Source organism: Panthera leo, chromosome A2 (assembly GCF_018350215.1).
Source record: "Panthera leo isolate Ple1 chromosome A2, P.leo_Ple1_pat1.1, whole genome shotgun sequence".
NCBI classification, from domain to species: Eukaryota; Metazoa; Chordata; class Mammalia; order Carnivora; family Felidae; genus Panthera; species Panthera leo.
Window position 1 is genome coordinate 105,419,559 of NC_056680.1, and position 21,303 is coordinate 105,440,861.

The following is a 21,303-nucleotide window of genomic DNA, read 5'->3' on the forward strand; positions in this document are numbered from 1 at the left end:
ATGGGAGTGCACTTGTTTAATGGATTCAAGTAATTGACAGTATAGGATTTATCTAAATCCTCTTTCTAAACCATTCAAGAAAATAAATTATAGCCACTTTTTTTTTTTTTTTTTTTTTGTATGACATGATTTACTTCCCTTACATGTTCTAAATCACAGCATTCTGCTGGTAGTGCAGTTAACAACGAGTTGATTTGGTCTGGAAAATACAGACGGTAGGAAAGTTGTCTGAAACGTTTCTGGAGCCGGTTTCCTCCTTGTACTTTGTTATTCAGAGTGCACTTCGTCTCTCTGGAGAGCCTTCTATAGGGACCTCCAATGCAGGGCTCTGGGTGAGCCAAAATCTGATCCATCCTCTACTTACCAAGCCATGCACCCTGTCATGGGGCTGCATTGACTGGGCGAAAGGGAAGCTTTTCCTTGGCTGAATGGCACTGTGCCGTGGCCAAGCATTGTATCCAGAGGGCAAATTCACCCAGATAATGTGTGGTTTCTATTGCTTCCACCTAGAAATTGTGCCTTTTTTTCTGAATCATGCAAGTATGACACAGTGATCATGATTATCACAGACTACTCCCGTGACTCAGCAGTGTGCATTGCCAAAGGGAAAGAAAGCAGCCACACAGAAAGCCAGAGAAAAGTAAGAAGTCAAATTATTTGATTTTGGATTCAGAAATAATCTTTGAAATTCAGGAAAGCCAGCTTTGAGAGGAAAAGCTTTGATTATAGGAATCTAGGTTTTTTTGAGTTTCAAAAGGCTAAGACCTGAAAGATAGAAAAAGAGATTGAAAATAGAGTAGATGGAAAGCTGAACTAACCCAAAAAAGAGGTAAATGTTCCCATGCTGAAAGAGAAAGGATTGTTTGAAGGGAAGAATAAAATTTAGACACTATTAGGGCCTTGATAAGGGACCTCTAACTTGCTCTCTTCTCCAGGGTCTAGTTTTCAGACAGGATGGAAAATGGAATCTTCAGATATTTGCAAGTCCTAAAATGCATGAAACTTGTCCCTTGATTTCCAGAGTAAGTCTAGAAATAAGGCAAACCTTGCAGGGTTCCCAGAACACACAGGTGCAGTATCACAGTTATAGGACTGACATGGTGACAATGTAGCTCATCAGAGGTGGCTTGCAATAGCCCTCTTGCTTTCCTGCAGCTATCAAACTGCTTAACAGAATCTCTATAATATTTTCTGTGACACTGGGGGAGGAATCAAAAGGGCACAGAGCAAGAACTGGTGGAGGTGAGAAAGTGTGACAGACTGAAAAAGAGGCAGTAGCCTCAGAGAACCTAATGACTGGACACCAGCTAGTGCAAATAGCTTGAGTAATTCTACTTGGGTTATATCCTGGATATAAAAATAACAGATGTCAGTGAGCCTGGGTGGCTCAGTCGGTTAAGCGTCTAACTTCGGCTCAGGTCATGATTTCACAGCTCGTGGGTTTGAGCCCTGCATCTGGCTCTGAGCTGACAGCTTGGAGCCCGGAGCTTGCTTCGGTTTTGTGTCTCCCTCTCTCTCTGCCCCAACCCACTCGCATTCTGTCTCTGTCTCTCTCAAAAATAAATAAACATTAAAAAAATTTTTAAATAGCAGATGTCTCCCTGTGCTAGTGCCTGGACTCTGTTTTAGCCACGAAGAATTTAGATGGGTAGAGAGAAACTTATTTGATCGTGAAAAATCTAAATCACATTTTTTTTTCCTCTCCATAGGCTCTGAATGGCCCTAAATTTAGTTATTATGGATGAAATGACAGTTTCATTTTTTCTACACCCAAGTTTGTGGCCTATGAAAATCCACATTTAACTAATGGGTGTAAAAAACATTGCAGAAGAGAAACTTATTGAGTGTTATTCTTAGATTTATCATGTTGTTTTTAAAGTTTTACTTTGAGAGAAAGGGAGTGCAGGCATAAGTAGGGGAGTGGCAGAGAGAAAGGGAGAGAGAGAATCCCAGACAGGCTCCATTCTATCACTGCAGAGTTCAACCATGGGGCTCAACCCCATGAACGGTGCGATCATAACCTGAAATCAAGAGTCAGGTGCTTAACTGACTGAGCCACCCAGGTACCCCAACCATGTTGTTTTTAAAAAGCCATTAAAATATGATTGCATTTTTCTTTTTTTTTTTTTTTTTTTTTGTATATTCTTTATTTGTTTATTTATTTATTTATTTATTTATTTATTTATTTTTTAATATATGAAATTTACTGTCAAATTGGTTTCCATACAACACCCAGTGCTCATCCCAAAAGGTGCCCTCCTCAATACCCATCACCCACCCTGCCCTCCCTCCCACCCCCCATCAACCCTCAGTTTGTTCTCAGTTTTTAACAGTCTCTTATGCTTTGGCTCTCCCCCACTCTAACCTCTTTTTTTTTTTTTCCTTCCCCTCCCCCATGGGTTTCTGTTACGTTTCTCAGGATCCACATAAGAGTGAAACCATATGGTATCTGTCTTTCTCTGTATGGCTTATTTCACTTAGCATCACACTCTCCAGTTCCATCCATGTTGCTACAAAAGGCCATATTTCATTTTTTCTCATTGCCACGTAGTATTCCATTGTGTATATAAACCACAATTTCTTTATCCATTCATCAGTTGGTGGACATTTAGGCTCTTTCCATAATTTGGCTATTGTTGAGAGTGCCATGATTGCATTTTTCAAGATTCCTTTTATCTACAGTATTTGGGGGGACTCAGTTATTACCACAGTTTATTGATTCGTGGTTGTAATTTGAGGGTCTTTATCAGTTAGCTACGCACACGTTCACATCTAAGGTAAGGAAAATAAAATAAGACCAAGGAAGTGGCCTGCTCATTTTGTGGCTGAGCAGGACTAGAACTTAAACTTTTAGATTAAGACCCAGTATGCCCTTTCCAATTTTCTCTCACGGTGTCATGTTCTGTCAAAAACTCACCTTAAATTTCTAGCAACAAATATCCACACTGTAAAACAATAAGCAAGTAAAAACATTGGCAAAAATCATTTGCCTGAAAACCAGAGTCATTGCTTTGGTATATTGTCCTCAAAAACAAAGGGATTAATAATCTATATTAGTTTACATATGGATGTAATTATATGGATTTTTATATTAGAGATATGTGAATAGATAATACATGTTTGCAAACTCACAAATATTTATCTCTGTTGATCAACTTTAGTAATATTTCTTCAAGGCTGAGTATTGGGTAAAAAATTTTTCTAATCTTTCATAAATTATGCTGTCATTGCACATAGATCCAGATAAAAGAACCAAATTCTTTTACAGCACTGTCCCAACATGTAAAATGAAACATGGCCTTAGGAATCATCACTGCATATTTTAGAAAATACAATCTTTTTTCTTGAATGTATTTGGGTAGTAAAATCATTTAATTATAATGTGTGAATGTATATATGAAAACTTCAGTGAGAACACATAATCACTCAGAAATTTCACCAAGAGTGAGAGTGTAGATGAAATACAAGGCATTTTTATGCTGGGTGTGAAAAAGCTGACTAAAATATTTACGTATTAATATCCCATTGCAAAGATCACTGTTAGCTCATTGGCCTTAAATTATTCACTAGGTTCAATGGTTATTATTTTTGGCTGCTGCAGCCAGACCTTATAAATACATTTCTAAGGTCATACACTCTACTTTTCATCTAAATCTTTCTCCTCCTTTTCTCTTTTAAAACGGAACATTAAATGAAATTTCCTGACATTCAACCTTAATGAGTCAAACACTTTTTTAGACCACAAATGAAACTACAAGGATATTATTTTTTACATTATTCAAGGAGTGATCCAGAAGTCAGGAAATAGGGGGTTTTAGTATCAACTTTAATAAATATTATTTTTTTTTTACAATGGCAGTCACAACAGTACCTCTTTTGTTTGAAAAACCGAAATTATCATATCAAAATGTAGTTTTGAAATAGATTTTTAGATTTCTCAGAGTTTATAATCTTTAATAGATGTTTTGCCTTGGGAATACCTTTGGGCAACAGAAATTTTAAAGAACTCCATCCATATTTCTTGTATATTGACTAAGCTGTGGTATACAGTTTTTGGAATAGGGGCATCTCACATCACTGTACAGCTGGAAGGACCTTTTATTTTGCACCACTCACATTTTACTTTGCCTTGAATTAAAACACAGTAAAGGATACATTTGCTCATCATGGGGGGTGCAAGGACCTGCTAAAAGTAGCCTGCATCAGATCAAAGAGTCAATATAGAATTTAAAAATAAATGTCTCTTTGGCTTAAAAACAAGTTTGGCAACCCAAGAGATAAAATTAAACTCTTGACCTGTAGTTGACCTGGGAAATCAGTTCTCGTTTATGGTTTAGTCAGATTACCTACGATGTCAAATAACCTCACATTACCAATCGTAAGAGAATTTGGTCAGTACCCAGTGCAGTGAATTTCATTCCAGGAGTGTGATAATTTTCAGCTCTGTTGATTGGAGCATTCTCTCTGGGTTAAACACTTTGTCATTTTTCTCTGTTTCTTCATGCCTTTATCTTGCTGCCTGATTGGGATACATTTTCTTCAATGTTCAACTCTCTATTCTTTACCACATGACTAAAATGTTAATTAGACAAAATTTACGATTATCAACTGCATAGTAGGTGTTATATTAAGAATGCTTTTTAAAGTATGTTTCCAAGCTCAGAATAAGGACAGAAAACTTACAGAAATGTTTCTTTCTCTGGTTCAATCCTATTTGTCTTCTGAGTGCAAAGTTCTGCTTCACTGCTTCTAGCTGGTTCTCACATTGACTTCCTCTTGTGTTCTCATCTCCCCACGGCCACCCTCTAAAACTACCTTCCTGGGCCATGAATCTCATTTCTAATTCCTATTTTATCTTTGGAGCGGTAAAAAACAGGCTGCCAAATGGATAGGCTGTTGTTTTAAGGCACAACTTTAAAATAATGACCATTTGGTGGATGAGCAGAACCAAATTACCAAAGCCTAAAAGAGAATTCATGAACATATGTTTGGGAAGCTTGGGGGACATCAACATCTACACAAGTGGCAGTGGTAGAGTGTCTAGAAGGCAAAGTAGTGTTTTAATTAATATGTATGAAAAAGATTACCACTGATAATCAAGAAATCGGTCCCACTGGTAGAAAAGATGGGATACTCAATTAGAGAGCAATATAAGGACAGACAAGACTGAATGGAATTGAGAAATTAAAAAATAGGATGACAAAAGAGGGAGAATATGGGAGTCAATTCAACAAATAGTTAGAGAACATCTACTTTATGCTAGGCCCTAAACCGTTTCCCGGAGTTACAGAAGGAATAACCAGGGAACTTAACCTTCTCTTGGGTATCAGAAAGTGCTTTCCTGAATACTTGACCTTAACGCTAAAATTCTAAGCCGACACAAAGACATTCTGAAAGTAACAGAAGCAAAACTAAACAAGTACAACTACATCAAAATCAAAAGCTGCTCAACAAAGAGAACCATCAGCAATACGAAAAGGCAACCTGTGGAATGGGAGAAAATACTTGGAAACCACGTCTGATAAAAGGCTCATTTGCAAAATATATAAGGAGATTCCACAACCCAATAGACACTAAAAACAAATTACTCGATCAAAAAATAGGCAAAGGGTGTGCCTGGGTGGTTCAGTTCGTTAAGCATCTGACTTCAGCTCAAGTCATGATCTCAGGGTTCATGGGGTCAAGCCCCACGTCAGGCTCTGTGCTGATAGCTCAGAGCCGGGAGCCTGCTTCAGTTTCTGTGTCTCCCTCTCTCTCTGCCCCTCCCCTGCTCATGCCTGCTTGCTCGCTCACTCTCTCTCTCAAAAATAAATAAAACATTTAAAATAAATTTAAAAAAATAGGCAAAGTACCTGAACAGAGATTGTTCAAAAGACATACAGGTGGCTAACAGGTACATGAAAAGGTGGTCAGTATCATTAATCATCAGGAAAATGCAAATCAAAACTGCAGTGAAAGGTAACCTCACACCTGTTAGAATGGCCACTATTTAAAAAATAAATAAAGGGGCGCCTGGGTGGCTTGGTCAGGTAAGCGTCTGACTTCGGCTCAGGTCATGATCTCACGGTCCGTGAGTTCGAGCCCCACGTCGGGCTCTGTGCTGACAGCTCAGAGCCTGGAGCCTGTTTCAGATTCTGTGTCTCCCTCTCTCTCTCTGCCCCTCCCCTGTTCATGCTGTCTCTCTCTGTCTCAAAAATAAATAAACGTTAAAAAAAAAATTAAAAAATAAATAAAAATAAATTAAAAAGCTAACAAATGCTGATAATGGTGGGGATAAAAGGGAACCCTTGGTTGGAAGATACATTGGTTCAGTCACTATGGAACAAAGTATGAAGTTTCCTCAAAAAATTACCAATAGAGCTACTATAAAAGGCAGCAATCCTACTGCTGGGTTTATATCCAAAGGGAATTAAACCATTATATCCAAGAGATACCTTTACTTCCTTGTTCATTCCAGGATCATTCACAAGAGCCAAGATATAGAAACATTCACAGAGCCAAGATATCTGCATTTTAACTCAACCTTCAGTTATTAATTACAAAAAAATTACATTTTCTTCCCTACAAATTTGAATTAACTCATTTTCAAGTCTACCTGGCCAGTTGACACAGTACCACTTTGCTGGTTCATGTTTGTGATTCTTTCATCTGTATCTTTAGACATATTCTGTAGGTACCATTCTATTTTCTGTATTTACTAATCTCAACCTATGAAATCTTTGGGAGTATCACTATTCCTTCTTTTGTATCCACTGATTAAAAAAACAAAACAAAACAGGTTGTTTTTTAGAGCAGTTTTAGACTCAGAGCAAACTGAGAAGAAGGTATTGAGATATTCCATATACTCCTAGGACTTTACTGGCACAGCTTTTCCCATTACAAATCCCCCACAAGAATGGTAGGTTTGTTACAATTGACAAACCTAAACTGACACCTATTATTCCGATACCATAGTTTACATCAGGGTTCACTCTTTGTGTTATACATTCTCTGGGTTAGGACACGTGTAATGACATGCGTGACCACTATAGCATCCTACAGAGTAGTTTTGCACCTCTAAAAATCCTGTGTTCTTCCTATCCATTCCTCTTTACCTTTAACTTCTGTTTGTGTGTGTGTGTGTGTGTGTGTGTGTGCGTGAGCACTGGCGTGCTTGTGAAGGTTCCAAGTTGAGCTCTTACTTCAAAAGACCTAAGTTGGTGATCCTTTACTGCAGAGAGAATTTGCATTTACCTCTGTCAGAAACCCAAAGGATAGTGTCAACATGGGAACATTCTCGCTCTCTTTAAGGACACTCTCTTCATGTTCAATCACTGTATTTTATTGTTATTATATATTTCAAATGTCTAGCAGAGAACATGGCCCATAGTTGATGGTTCATGAATTTAAATTAATTTATTCTCTCTGTGAGCCACTTACCATTTAAATTTGGTGAATGTGTATCAATCTATACTTCTCTGCTTTTTTAAAGTAACAGTGTTTGGTTTCATATATCTACCTTTCTCTTTTCATTCAAAACTTATAAGCAAGATGCAGTGGAAAACTTAACTAGACTAAACCACTAAACCAACAATCTGAACATACCAATTTCACGTGAGTTCTGTGTAGTCAATATTCTGTCCGTGTAATTTCTAACATTTGCTATAATAACATAAAAAAATATTAAAGATAGAACTCTGAGTAACATGTTTATGTAGGAAAAATGAGTATGTTTCATTTTAGATTATAAACTTCAACATTTCTCCGAGAGTTATATGGGACTTTGTCCACATTGACGAAGTAGTTAGAACTTTGATTTCTGATACAGAGAACCATGGAACAGAAATGGACAGAGTAGAACTAACATTTGATACTAACTTGAGCTAATTAAGGATATATTTTTCTAACTGGAGTAGTGTTACCTACAATTAGGTTATCCTATAGCTTATGTAAACAACTTTGTAGATCTCTACATTCAGGACTCAACATTTTATAGGTCAATGAAAATGTACTATACAAAGGAAATAGATCCATTCTGCAGAAGTTTTCAGTTGACATATTTTACTACACCTCCCATCAGTAATTTGAAATTTTATTTTACTGCTTTTGTTTGTCAGTACATATGTATTTTCCAACCTTTGTGTATTAGCTTAGTGTCCTTTTCTGCCAACCTGTAGCTGAATTTTAGCAAGGCAGAGAAATGGATATATTGGATATTATACCTTCCATTAAGAAGAATTCAAGAGTACAGTAAACTAAAAGTATACAACTCGGGCACATTCTACTCTCTTTACTCTCTTCTAACCTCCCTGAGGCAACATGGCCAATCTCTCTATTAATAATGCCAAATTTAGGTTCTTGGGAATACATACAATTTCACAGTAACTGCTGTTAAAAGAAAATAATATCACTAGATAAACAATGCCATACAAAATTTCCCACCTCCTAGCATGTTTTAACTAATAGGCACCAAACAAAAACCAAGCTTTTTATCTGAGAAATTAAAAATAGGAATATCTAGCCTATGTTAAAATTATACTGTGAAACTTGGTAGATCTTTATTCACTTTAACAAAAATACACCATCAAATTCTTTGAATCTGTTTGTTGACTTGTCAGTTAATACAAGAAAATAGAAAATAGAATCTGAAACCCACATTTATATGGTTCAGGTAATTTGAATAAGCTTTCCCCCCCCCTAGAATAAAGACAGGGTTTATACTAAGGAAAAACTTTTTTTCTACTTAGATTTGAAAGGTACTATTTTAGAATATGAATTGAAAAGCACAATTTGGAGAATCCTATGACTCAGCTCTAAGACACTTTGCTGCACAGGAGCCACGGAGTGCCATTTTAAATGTGTAAGTGGCATGATAAACCTCCCACTTTTCTAAGAATAGAGCTATCACTGGACCCTGTTATCTCACAACCCCAAGGTACAATATGATAATGAGACCACTTAACATCAGTGCTGAAGGAGGGGGGAAAAGGACGCGGATGAGGAGCTACAAGCATTTTAACTAGAAAGAAAATCAAATTAAAATATTAATTTACTGATTAATATAACATTAGCTGACCTATTTTCTCCAGCTTGTGAAACAACAAAGACTTGTGAAGCTAAATAACTGCCTAAAAGATAAATGTTTTAAGAATTCCCAGGGAGATGTTTAGCTCCTTTTTAAACATCATTAAAGATATGCCGTGCATACATCAGGCAGTTTTATGCTTTCTGTGCTGAAACCTTCTGTTACCATTTATTCATGCAATCTCAAGACCAGAGGTTTGCTTAGGAGTCCTCCCTTGTTTCAAAATTAAGACCAATAGATGTCAGTTTTCTTACCCTTAGTGACTCATTGTAGAGTTGACAAGAATGCATATTCTTTCAAGGAAGTAATTCAGGTCACACTTGGAAATTTATTTTTTTAAACTATTCATAAATTGAGAAAATATTGATTTTAAAAATAGAAACCAGCAAGCTGCTGTCCACATGCTCACAGCCCCAGGACCTCCGAAATTCAAGCTGGTCTTCAAAGAAGTGTATTGTAAAGAAACAAGACTGGCTTTTGTGCTGAGAGCTGAGTTCTTCGTGCAGTTCTTTTTCTAATCGCATGCGCCAATAAACCACATTTTTCTTTGTAAAGTTAGAGGGTTTTGAGCAAACCTTTTAAATCTTTCTTGAACTCCAAAACTGCTAGCCATTTGATCAACTGAGAAAAAAACAAAATGGATTTCAATTCGGTGCTTTTGATACATGGTCTGAAGAAAGCCGAATGGTTTTCTTAGGATAATGTAGTGGAGATCCATTGGAGAAATAGAAATGGTGATGATGGGGTATAGTCAATAAAGTGGAAATGCTAAAGGTTTGGTAGGGAGATGAGATCTGGTTAACCAAGTGATAGATTGTTGAGACTAATGGAAAGAAAGGATCTAAATTATCTTTTTAGCTCTTTAGAATATTTTGTTCATTACTTACCCATTAACATACTTTGGGAGATAATGTTGACTTTTTTGTTTAACGTTGTTAATGGAACTATATCCTTTGCCATAAACAGTAATACGATTTCTAAAAGCCAGTTTCCATGGCTGGGGACTCTTCAAAATGGGTCCCCAAGGGTTAATGCTGAGTCCATCTCTAAATTGTAGGACTTTTTTAAACCATGAAACATACAGAGGTAGAAGTTTCCTCCCCCTTTTCATTCAGAGTTTCTCTTCTATAATACATGCTTTAAAAACAATTTTGGGGGGCACCTGGGTGGCTCACTTGGGTGGGTGTCCGGCTCTTGATTTCAGCTCAGGTCATGATCTCACAGCTGGTGAGATGGATCCCCACACCAGGCTCTGCAATGACAGCATGGAGTCTGCTTGGGATTCTCTCTCTCTCCTCTCTCTCTCTGCCCCTCCCCAACTTGGGTGCATGCCTATGTTCTCTCTCTCTCCTTCTCTCTCTCTCTTTCTCTCAAAATAAATAAACTCAAAAAAAGAAAAAAACCCAATTTTTTTCTCAACTTCCATAACAGTCTGCTCCTTTTTAAATTATCATGCCGACAGAACATTCCTGGAGTTCTTCTAATATTCACATTTCTGTGTCAGCTCTTTAGCTATTCTTCAACTGCAACTTCCCTTTTTTGTTCCTGTTATGTTTCTCTCTCTCCCTCCCTTCCTCCCTCTCTCTCTTTATCTAACACACACATACACACCTTTTGAAAATTTGTTAGACTAGTTCCTGCTGTGTATGGTCTATGTTACCTTAAACTACTGTCCCTCAAAATCAAGAGACATCATACAGTAGTATGCTAGTGAATGTTTGACAAATTTCTCTGGAAAGGAAAACAAATAAAAATCCTGATATATAATGTTTGCTTCTTTCCCTGGTATAAATCCTCTTACCATGGTTGATTTCTAGCTCCTGAGGTGATCTCACTGAATGTGGGCTTGGTACAATATACGTATATAACTGGCAGAAGTCGAATGACGATTCTTTTACCTGGGCCTCTTCTAAAGGTTGTCCATGCATATGGTAACCTTAAAAAATATGTCAACATCTCCCTTCGCCCCTGTCCCCCAACAAGGAACAAGCTTACTTCGTAATAAAAAAAGGATATTTTCTCCAAGCTCATTGTCCCAGAGCTGTGACAGAAATGCACTGTGCTTACAGCATTCATCTGGGCCATATTATGTCACACATGTGAGACTTGAGGATAAAGGAAATAAATATGCTGATGTTTATGCTGACTTCTGTGCCACGAGTATAAAATGTTTTGTCTCTTAGAGGTCTCAAATCATCTGCCCATAAGTAGGATTAAAATCAAACCTTGATGGATATCCTATATGTTGAACCTGATAGAAACACATATATGTGAAAAGTCGTCTTTATAATTTGGCAATAAGTGGGAATTCTTCATTGATGAAAACAATAGAAATAGTATAAAATAATTTCATGAGTACCAAATACCATTGCTAGAAATTTCTAATTCTAATACTGTACCAGTACATTTTTCACTTTGAAGCATTCACTGACCATTTAATGTAGTGTATTCCGTTGGATTTTCATTGGATTTTTCTTTTCTTTCCTGCCTTGCGTTGCCGTGATGTATTTTACAAAATTTAAAATCTGAAATCTTCCAACACCAATACCGAGAATATTTAACTAGATTTCACAATTTTAAGTTGTAATTGGAATTCTCTGACAGTCAAATATGTAAGTACTTACTCTCTCAATACATGGGGAGATAGAAAACAAAGAGTTTTTATCTAAAATCTCCAGAGCCATATTTGCAAAAACGAATATTCAGTTTCTGTAAATATTTTCCAGTAATAGCAAGTTCTGGGCCAAATTTCTTTGACTAAAATATATACACTCAACTTCAAGAGGAAGAAGGATTAGATTAAATCAGTGCCAGAAAAATGACCTTGATTCCATGCCATCCCCAGGCTTCATCTGACTACAGACCAATGTGGTCCACCAAATGTGGCACACCATTTCCTTTTCCTCTTTCTTTCCTTCATGTTCTCTTTCTCAACAAATTATTATGTAACAGATTTAAGGTTTGAGGTTTATTATTCTTAATCACTACATACCCTAGGGTAAATAAATAATTTTTTCTTAAATCTTTACTTGGTACTACAATTCTCAGAATGTCACTAAAGACATTAAAATAACCTCGTGTTTCTTTAATAGAGTATTAAATGTCAAGATCTTGATAAAACAGTACAAAATTGATACTTAATAAGTGATAAAAATTGTGCATATATTAAGTCCTAAATGCTACTCAATATAGACTAAAAAAATTGTTGTTAAGTAATGTTAGTTAATGATACTGTGAAAAACCTTCATTTATCTCATATTACCAGATGTAAATGTAACTAATTATATTACAATAATACAATTTAAAACATTAGTTAAATAATATTAGAATTTTATCTAGTTTGCTTAGTATCTTCTATTATAAAAAGTAATAATGTCTATTTGAGTGACATTATACAAAATAAGAAACATGAAATGAACAAAAATAATCAAGTGTGAATTACAGATAAATGTCAATCTATTTTTAACTCCTTGATGAGTTAACAGAAAGTAAATTCTTCCTTTTGTTTCTTGGCTGACAGTATCCTTCTCACCCACACTCAAAACCTACTTGAGTTTCATCCCAGTGCTATGAAAACATCTTGTGGTATTCTAACAGGGCCGTGCCCTGTACCCATTAGAGATAGCGTACAGAGAAATGATGCCAAAAATGTGCCAAACGAAACTCTAATATTTATTTCAGTTCAGCTCATAATGCATATGAAAAATGCTAGCTCTTAGTGTCCTTTTTATCAAGGTCTTTGTCCTAATATTCACTCAAAGGCTAATTCACTCTCTCTTTTTTTTTTTTTTTTTTTTTAACTCTGCCAAGTTCTATTTGAGTCACTCCCATGGGTCTTAATGGCAGATAGCCTGCTGATATCAAGTGCCCTTACAATCCATACACAAGTTGAGATCAACGATGATGGGAATTTTTGTAGCAGGATTTTAAGAATAAACTACAACATATGCCATAGAATAATTTTGAGGAAATTATGCACAAAGGGAAGTAATTCAGAGATCTGTCTTTCCATTATTTGACTATCTACTTAGGCATTTTCATGCTGTCCCATTTACTCTGCAGGACATTCCTGCAAATTTGATATTATCAATCCCACTTGAGATCTTAGACTCAACTTCACACAGTTCAAAACTGATAAAGTGAGACTTAACCAATGCCCTATGCTTTCTCCATACCTCTTTTTCTTTATAATTAAACAGGATTTTAAAAAGGGTTAGTAAATTCCTGATCCTGATGGTGATTATTTCATCTCATAAACTATAAGAAAATCATACTTAATTTTTGCAAAACCCTATGTTGGATACTGGTCAGTATTTGGTGAAAGAGTACAGTGTTGAATAATCTCACAGCCCAATTTTCTGAAAGTTCATTATAATTCAATAAGAGATCCAGGATAATAATGGTACGTATAAAACAGGTTTTAGTAGGCCAATAACATATTTTAAACATGCCAATTTTAAGATACTTCTTAGACAAGGTTATTCATTCTACACTGGGGGACAACATTTAAGGCAAGGTGCAACCTAAGAGAAATTTATCACCCAAAGTTTCTACATTATACGTTTTTACTTGCCTTTTTATATTATGGATAGTAACACATAATCATTTTTGCTTCACCTTAAGGTTACTATTTTATTTGTACCTTCTTGACTGAAATTGTAGATTTATGTTTTAAACTTTATGTATTTTTTATAATACAGTAAGGAAAATCCTTTATTTTCTTTAGCATCTTGTTATTTAAGGATCTGATCTGTATGTGTAGCTTTATGTTGCCTTTCTGGAAGAATACATAGCCAGTGTAATTCCAAGCTCATTTTAGTAGCTAAACAGCTCTGTTCTTTTTTTGTTCTTCATTAAAAAAAAATAGTCTTCCTGTTTCAAAAGTGGAAAGACTTGGAAGATTTACTTTGATCAGACCAAATGAGCCCTTCTTATGATTGCTCTATTTGAGACCAAATATTTCTAAAGCAACTTTATTTTACCTTTCCTAAACTAATGTAGCAAAGTCAAAAAGGTACTGAGAGTCCAGTCTATTTACTGCTTATGGGACTGTGCAGTTCATGGTTTCTCACCAAATGTTAGATCTAAAAATAAAATAGAATCCATAAAACCCAGTGGATTTTTCATGTTTGTAATAACGACTCAAACTGGAGAGGACAAAAGATATGATGTATTTTCATGGTAACTGTATTATAAATAAAACCAAAAGAGACAATTTCACAGTCATTCAGACATAACAAGTAATAATACATGGGAAATGTCTTAAGAAAACCAGGAAATAGTCCAACAGATCTTCCCAGCTATCAATAAAGAGGCTTTTTCATAGATCTTTTAAAAATTAAAATCAAATAGAATTAATGCACCTGCTTATCAACAGAAAAGAGAGAGTATGTGGGGGTGAAAAAGTGAGCAAAAAGTCAAGATTTTCAGAACTTCCCTGTTACATTTTCTAAGATGCCACTTTGACCCTGCTACTTTGTTAATTCTCCTTCCCCCATCCCTGTCCTCCTCCACATCCCTTGCCTTTCTCTAAAGTCTATGGCTTTCTGAAGAAAAGATAATTCACTTTTACCATAATACAGAGAATAAATAAATAGTAACTTCTTTAACTTTTACTTTATCTCTTACCTACTTTGCTTCTACCAACATAACAATTTCATGGTATCCTTTTCCTATTAGACATGTTAAAAGATAGCCCGAGATCCTAAAAATATTTGAGAAACATTTTTAAACCATCTGAGGAACTGATTTTATGACATGTGACAAGAAGCAGTGCATATCTATTTTAAATATTATGTTCTGGATATTGTAACATGGTAAGCACAAAAAAATCCCCCTTCATAATCAACCTGGTTAAAAGACAAACTATTGAACTCTTGGAACACTAACGTATATTTTTAACTTTTATATTTTATATTAATCATTGTTTTATATTAATTTAAAATATAAATTTTATAATCTTTCTGTTACTATTCCCACATTTCCTTCTTCTTCTTGCTCTTTTTTTTTTTCCTATGCCTTCCCCCTCCTTCAGAAGTTCTAAACATTTATTATGTGCCTATTACTTGGCAATTACTTGATTAGGTAACTTGTGAATGTTGCTACATATAGTGCTTAAAAGCATCTTATGAAATTGATGATGTTAGAATCTTCATTTTAAAGTTCAGAAACGTGAATAAAAACAAAGTTGAGAAATTTGAAGCTCTAAGAGGGTGAGTTTCTAGAAAGGAGATGTTTCTTCATTTGACCACATGGAAGAATCAATAAAATGGAGATGTACAAAAGAAATTAAAACATTCGAAAATCATACCATCACTATCACAGGTTGTCATAGACTTAAAGTCAAGGAACATATTTCTTGTACACACAACCCCAATGCAGTGCATGTACTGGTGTTGAATGTGCCCATGGTTGAGGTGAGAGACAGGTGGGGAAATTCACTCAGCATATTGTCCTAAGATTTCAGAGAAGTATCTGAAACATCATGAACCAGCAATGAAAAGAGCAGGGATAGAGGTAAGAAGCATTTCCCCCCAGCCTTGTAATGAACATTCATTACTTAGCTAACCCAAATAAACACACCATCAAAGTAATTGCAAAATAAAATGTGTTTTGTCAAGTTTTTCAAATACAGTTTTTTAATCTTTTAGACTTCATAGAGGTTAGTAGGACTGAAACTAAAATGTCAAGTCAAAAAAAGGTGGTACATACTTGTTTATATAAAAATCATTCCTGTCAATTATAAAACTATTATTTAGATATTTTAGTGATTGTAAAAACACAGTGGCCCATAATTTGTACTCTCTGATAGGTTTGCATTTTACAAGATGCTTGTCCTGTGAGTCAAACAAGTTATTCCCAGGTACACAGCAGTCAACTCCTAGGCAGGGCTAACTACATCATAGCAACTGGTGTTTCTCTATCAAGCTGAAATTTCTATCACAAATAGAACTCTGTAACTCTAGGTGACATCTAGAAATGATCTTCATTATAACATAACAGCTGAACTGATTTTAATTGCCATATTTCAACCTGAATTAGAACTGGATCTTAAACATTGAAGAACAGATTGATAGATTCCTTGCTAAGTAACTCCTAATTACTTGACTACTTTAACATGACTTTTCCAAAACTTTTTGTTTATATTTAGTGAACTAACATTGTTAATTTCAGGTTAAAGTGAGCACATCCATGTAACCACTAACCAATAAAAATACAGCACATTAGTGACCACACCAGAAGGCTACCTTAGGGCCGTATCCCAATCACTCTCCCTGTTCCCTACCCAAAATGAACACTCTATCAATTAAAAATATACATATTTATTTTCAGAGAAAGGGAGAGAGAGAAAGCAAGCATGAGCTGGGGTGGGACAGAGAGAAAGGGAGAGAAGGAATCCCAAGCAGGCTCCATGCTGTTGGTGCATAGCCCAGTGTGGAACACTATCTCACAAACTATAAGATCATGACCTGAGCCAAAATCAAGAGTGGGACACCTAACCAACTGAGCCACCCAGGCACTCCAACACTATCTAAATTTTTATCTCAATTTTTGTTGCATAATTTTACTATTTTTTAAACTTTATATAAAACAGAATAATGTATATTTGTATCTAGCTCATTTCCCTCAACATTGTATAATTTATCCACTTTGTTGACTATAGCTATATGGTATTTCTTTGCTATATAATATTCTCTTATATGAATATATCACCATTTTTTTTTTACCTAGTCTATAAATTAGACACTTATTATTTATAGTTTGGCACTACTATGATAGTGTTCCTATGAATATTCTCACACACATTTTTTCAGAGCCAAGCCAAAACATTTATGTTGAGTGAGATTGTTTTGACACTGAACCAATCCTTTCAACAAAACAATTTTCTATGGTATTTAAGTACATATTTTCTAGTCATTTGGTTATTCCTACATTTTTCTAATAAGTGATTCTTACACATGACAAGTCTCAGGTGGCATAAAGAATTTTCCTGAAGTTTGACTCACAGATCACAGAGCACTTTAAGTAAAGTTTAAAAAGAAAAGAAAAAAAAAATGTCCATCTATCAAAATCAAGTAAACCAGTTGGGAATGTGGGAGAGAAGAGGTGACAGGGGCAAGTGCTAAAGCCCATCTCTCCAACCAGCCAATTGGAGCTAACACTGAGGCACAGGCCCTGATTCTGGAGATTCACATAATACATACCAGATACACTCTGAAATTTTAGTGCATTGTAAATGCCACTTTATTGAGATGTAACCAAGAAAAATGCACGTAGTTGAGGTTACAATTCGATGAGATTTGACGTGTATACACCCATGAAGCTATGACCACAATCAAGATAACAAAGTCATCACTCCTGAAAATGTCCCTGTGCCTCATTGAGCTCTCCCACACACACACAACTCTTCAGAGATTCACTAATGTGCATTCTATCACTACAGAAGTTCACATTTTCCAGAAATGTATATAAATCACACAATACACATTTTTTTAAATTTTTATTGAGGTATAGTTGACATGTTAGTTTCAGGTATACAACAGTGATTCAACAATTACATACTCTTTGGACAGTCTTTTTTTTTTTTTTTTTTTTTACTCTCCATGTTTATTTTAGTATTTGTGATTCAAGAGTTCATTTCTTTTTACCTCTGAATAGTATTCCATTATATGGATATAAATTATGTGTTTATCCATTCATCTATTGATGGACATTTACATTTATTGAGATGATTTTTTGTTGCCATTTATTAATGTCAGGAATCATAATGACATTTAATGTTAAGCGGATTTACATTCCTGGCATAAAACTGACTTGGTCATAAAGTATTACCTATTTCATAGAATGTTGCATTTAATTTGTTAAAATTTGGTGTAGAATTACCACATCTGTGTTCAGAGGGTTATTGGTCTGTGGTTTTCTTGTAGTGTCATTTGTCTAGTTTGGATATCAGGACGATGATTCACTCCAATTTTTCACAGACTTACTATTCTTTATACATTAGTTAGAATTGGTCATACAAGCCATTTGGATCTCAAGATGTCTTTGTACAAAGGTTTTTAACCATAACTTTAATGTCTCTTTACAACTTTAATAGTTGTAAAGCTACTCAGGTTATCTGTTTTATCTTGAGTAAGCTATAGTTATTTGTGTCTTTCAACGAATTTGTCCATTTTACCTAAATTCTAGAATTTATTAATATAAAGTTGTTTATAATAGTTCTCTATCCTTTTACTATTTGTAGAAAATACAGTGTTACTGTAACCCATCTCATGCGTGATATTGGTTACGTTGCGTCTTCTTTCCATTTTTTTTCTTAGCAGTTTGACTAGAGGTCTATAAATTTTATTTATTGCTTCAAATGACCAATATTTGGTTTAACTGATGTTTGTTTCTATTGCTTTTCTGCTTTCTTCTTCATTAATGCTTTTCTATTAATTCCCTTTGGTCTTTTTATATTGGGTTTGATTTGTTCTTTTTCTAGTTATTCAAGGTAATAGCTGAGGTTATTGATTTATGAACTTTCTCCTTTTCTAATATTGGCATTAAGTGCTTTAAATTCTCCTGCAAGTACTATTTGAGCTACATTTCACAAGTTTTGCTATGTTGTGATTTCACTTACTTTTGTTTCCAAATGCTATCTAATACCACTTTATATTTTCCTCTTTAACATAAAGGAATGGTCAGTTTTCAGTATTTGGGACTACCCAGATAACATTTTGGTTTTGACTTATAAGTTAATTCCACTGTGACTAGAGAACATAATTGATATGGCTTGATGTTTTGAAATATGAGACTTGTGTTACTGTTCAGAATACCATTTACTTGGTAAATGGTCCATGTGCTCTTAACAGAAATAAGTGTTCTACCACTGTTGGGTCGACTGGTCTATAAATATCCATGAGACCAAATTGGTTGACAGTGTTGTTCAAGTCTTTTATATCCCTACAGATTGTTTTATTTTTTGGTGGGGGGGGGTTGGGGTTGAGGGGACAATATCTGTTGCTTCTGTCATATGTGAGGGTGATACTGACTCTCCAATTAAAATTGTGAATTTGTCTAGTCCCTTTGCAGTTCTGTCAGTTTTTGGTGTACTTTGAAGCACTTTTTTAGATGCATATATGTTTAGGATTTTTTTTTTCTTGGCCTCTTTGGTTAATTGACCCCTTTATTGTTTTGAAACGACCCTTTGCTCCTGGTAACAATCGTTACTCTGAAGTAGAATTTGTCTGATATTATTATAGTTGTTCTACTTTTCTTTATGTTAGTGTTAGTTTGGTATTTATTTTTCTGGTTTGAGATTTATTGTAATTTTATAATTACTTGTTTTTCTCCTACATCTGCTATAGCTTTTTGTTATTTTAGTGATTATTTTAGAATTATAGTACATATCTTTAACTTCCCAGTCTGCTTTCAGGTGAAGTTATACCATTTTACGTGTGCTACAATACTTTAGAATTATAGCCTTTATTTCTTCCACTCCTAGCCTTTGTACTAATTTTTCATACACCTACGTAAGTTATAAATTCTGTATCACAGTCATTGTTTTTGTTTAAGCAGTTAATTATCTGGTGAAAAATATTTAAAAATATTATGTATTTTCCAATGTAATTACTATTTTATGATCTCATTCTTTTTATTAATCTATATGTCCATTTTCTTTCCAATTGAATGGCTTCTTTTAATATTTTTCCTAATGCATTTCTGAAGAGTATGAATTTTTTCAGCTTCTGTATGCCTGCAAAAAAAAATTTTACTTTTTTTTTTTTTAAAGATATCATTGCTGGAAAACAAATGGTAGGTTCACAGGTTTTAGGTTTTTTTTTTCTTTTTTGTGCTTTAGAAATATTACTCCACTGTCTACTTGCATTGTTTCATTGAGACTTTTTTCTTAGTAATGTTTCTTGTTTCTCTGGCTGCTTTTATGATTTTTCTCTTTTTGATTTTTAGTTTTATGAAGTTTGATTATAATTTGTTTTTGTATATTTCATGTTTCTTATGGTTGGGATTCATTAAGATTTTTGGATCTGTGTTTACAGATTTTATCGAAATTAGAAAATTTTGGCCGTTATCACTTAAAATATGTCTGTCAGCTCTCTTCTGTCTTTCAAGGATTCAAATTACATGGGTATTAAGCTACTCAACACTTGCCCACAGTTCCCTGATGAGCTTAATGTGTTTCCTCTGTTTCTTTTTTTTTTTTTTTAATTTTTTTAAACATTTATTTATTATTGAGAGACAGAGAGAGACAGAGCATGAGCAGGGGAGGAGCTGAGAGACAGGGAGACACAGAATGTGATGCAGGCTCCAGGCTCCAAGCTGTCGGCACAGAGCCTGACGCGGGGCTCAAACTCACAAACTGTGAGATCATGACCTGAGCCGAAGTCGGACACTTAACCGACTGAGCCACCCAGGTGGCCCCCCACCCCCGTTTCATTTTAAATAGTTTCTATCATAATTTCTTCTCATTAGGGGTCATATTTTTTGCTTTAAAAGATTCTTGATTTTTTTTTAATTGGGTACTAGCCATGTGAATTTTACCTTGCAGATATCTGAATGATCTTAAACTTTTTATAAATACTCTTAAGCCAGTTTCTTGGCTATAGTTGAGTTATTTGGAAATAGTTTGATCTCTTTAATGCCTTGGCTAATTTTTTTTAATGTAGGACCAGACTATTAATTAATGACTACCTACTCCCCAATACTGAGGGTAACTTCTGGTAATTTACCCAATACTGCTTGATTTAGGATGCCTTTGGTTGGGCTGGTAAGAACAGACACTATTCTTACCTCCATGTATAGTCTTGGTATTGTTCCCTCCAATTCTTTGGGTAATTCCTTCCCCACGCTTAGCTATTTTTCTCATATCAGTAATCGCTGCATAGTCAAGAAGACCTTCCGTAAGCCTCTGGGCTTCTCTTCTTGTACAGCTCTCTCCTTTCTGGTACTTTGCGCTGTGAACTTGAGCTGCCTTTGTTAGACTCCTGGCATCATCCCCTGAAGAAGTCCATCAGACTCTGCCTAGATTCCCTCCCCTTCCCAGGAAACTCTGTGAACACATTAAGTTGGGACACTTGTAGGACTCAGCTTATTTGTTTCCTTTATTTCATGGATAATTTTGCAACATTGACTGATGTTTAGTGTCTTGAACATATTTTGTTCTGTGTTATAGTTGTATCAAGTAGGAAGCTGAATCTAGCCCTTGTTATTCTGTCTTTCCTGAAGTAAATATTTCCACA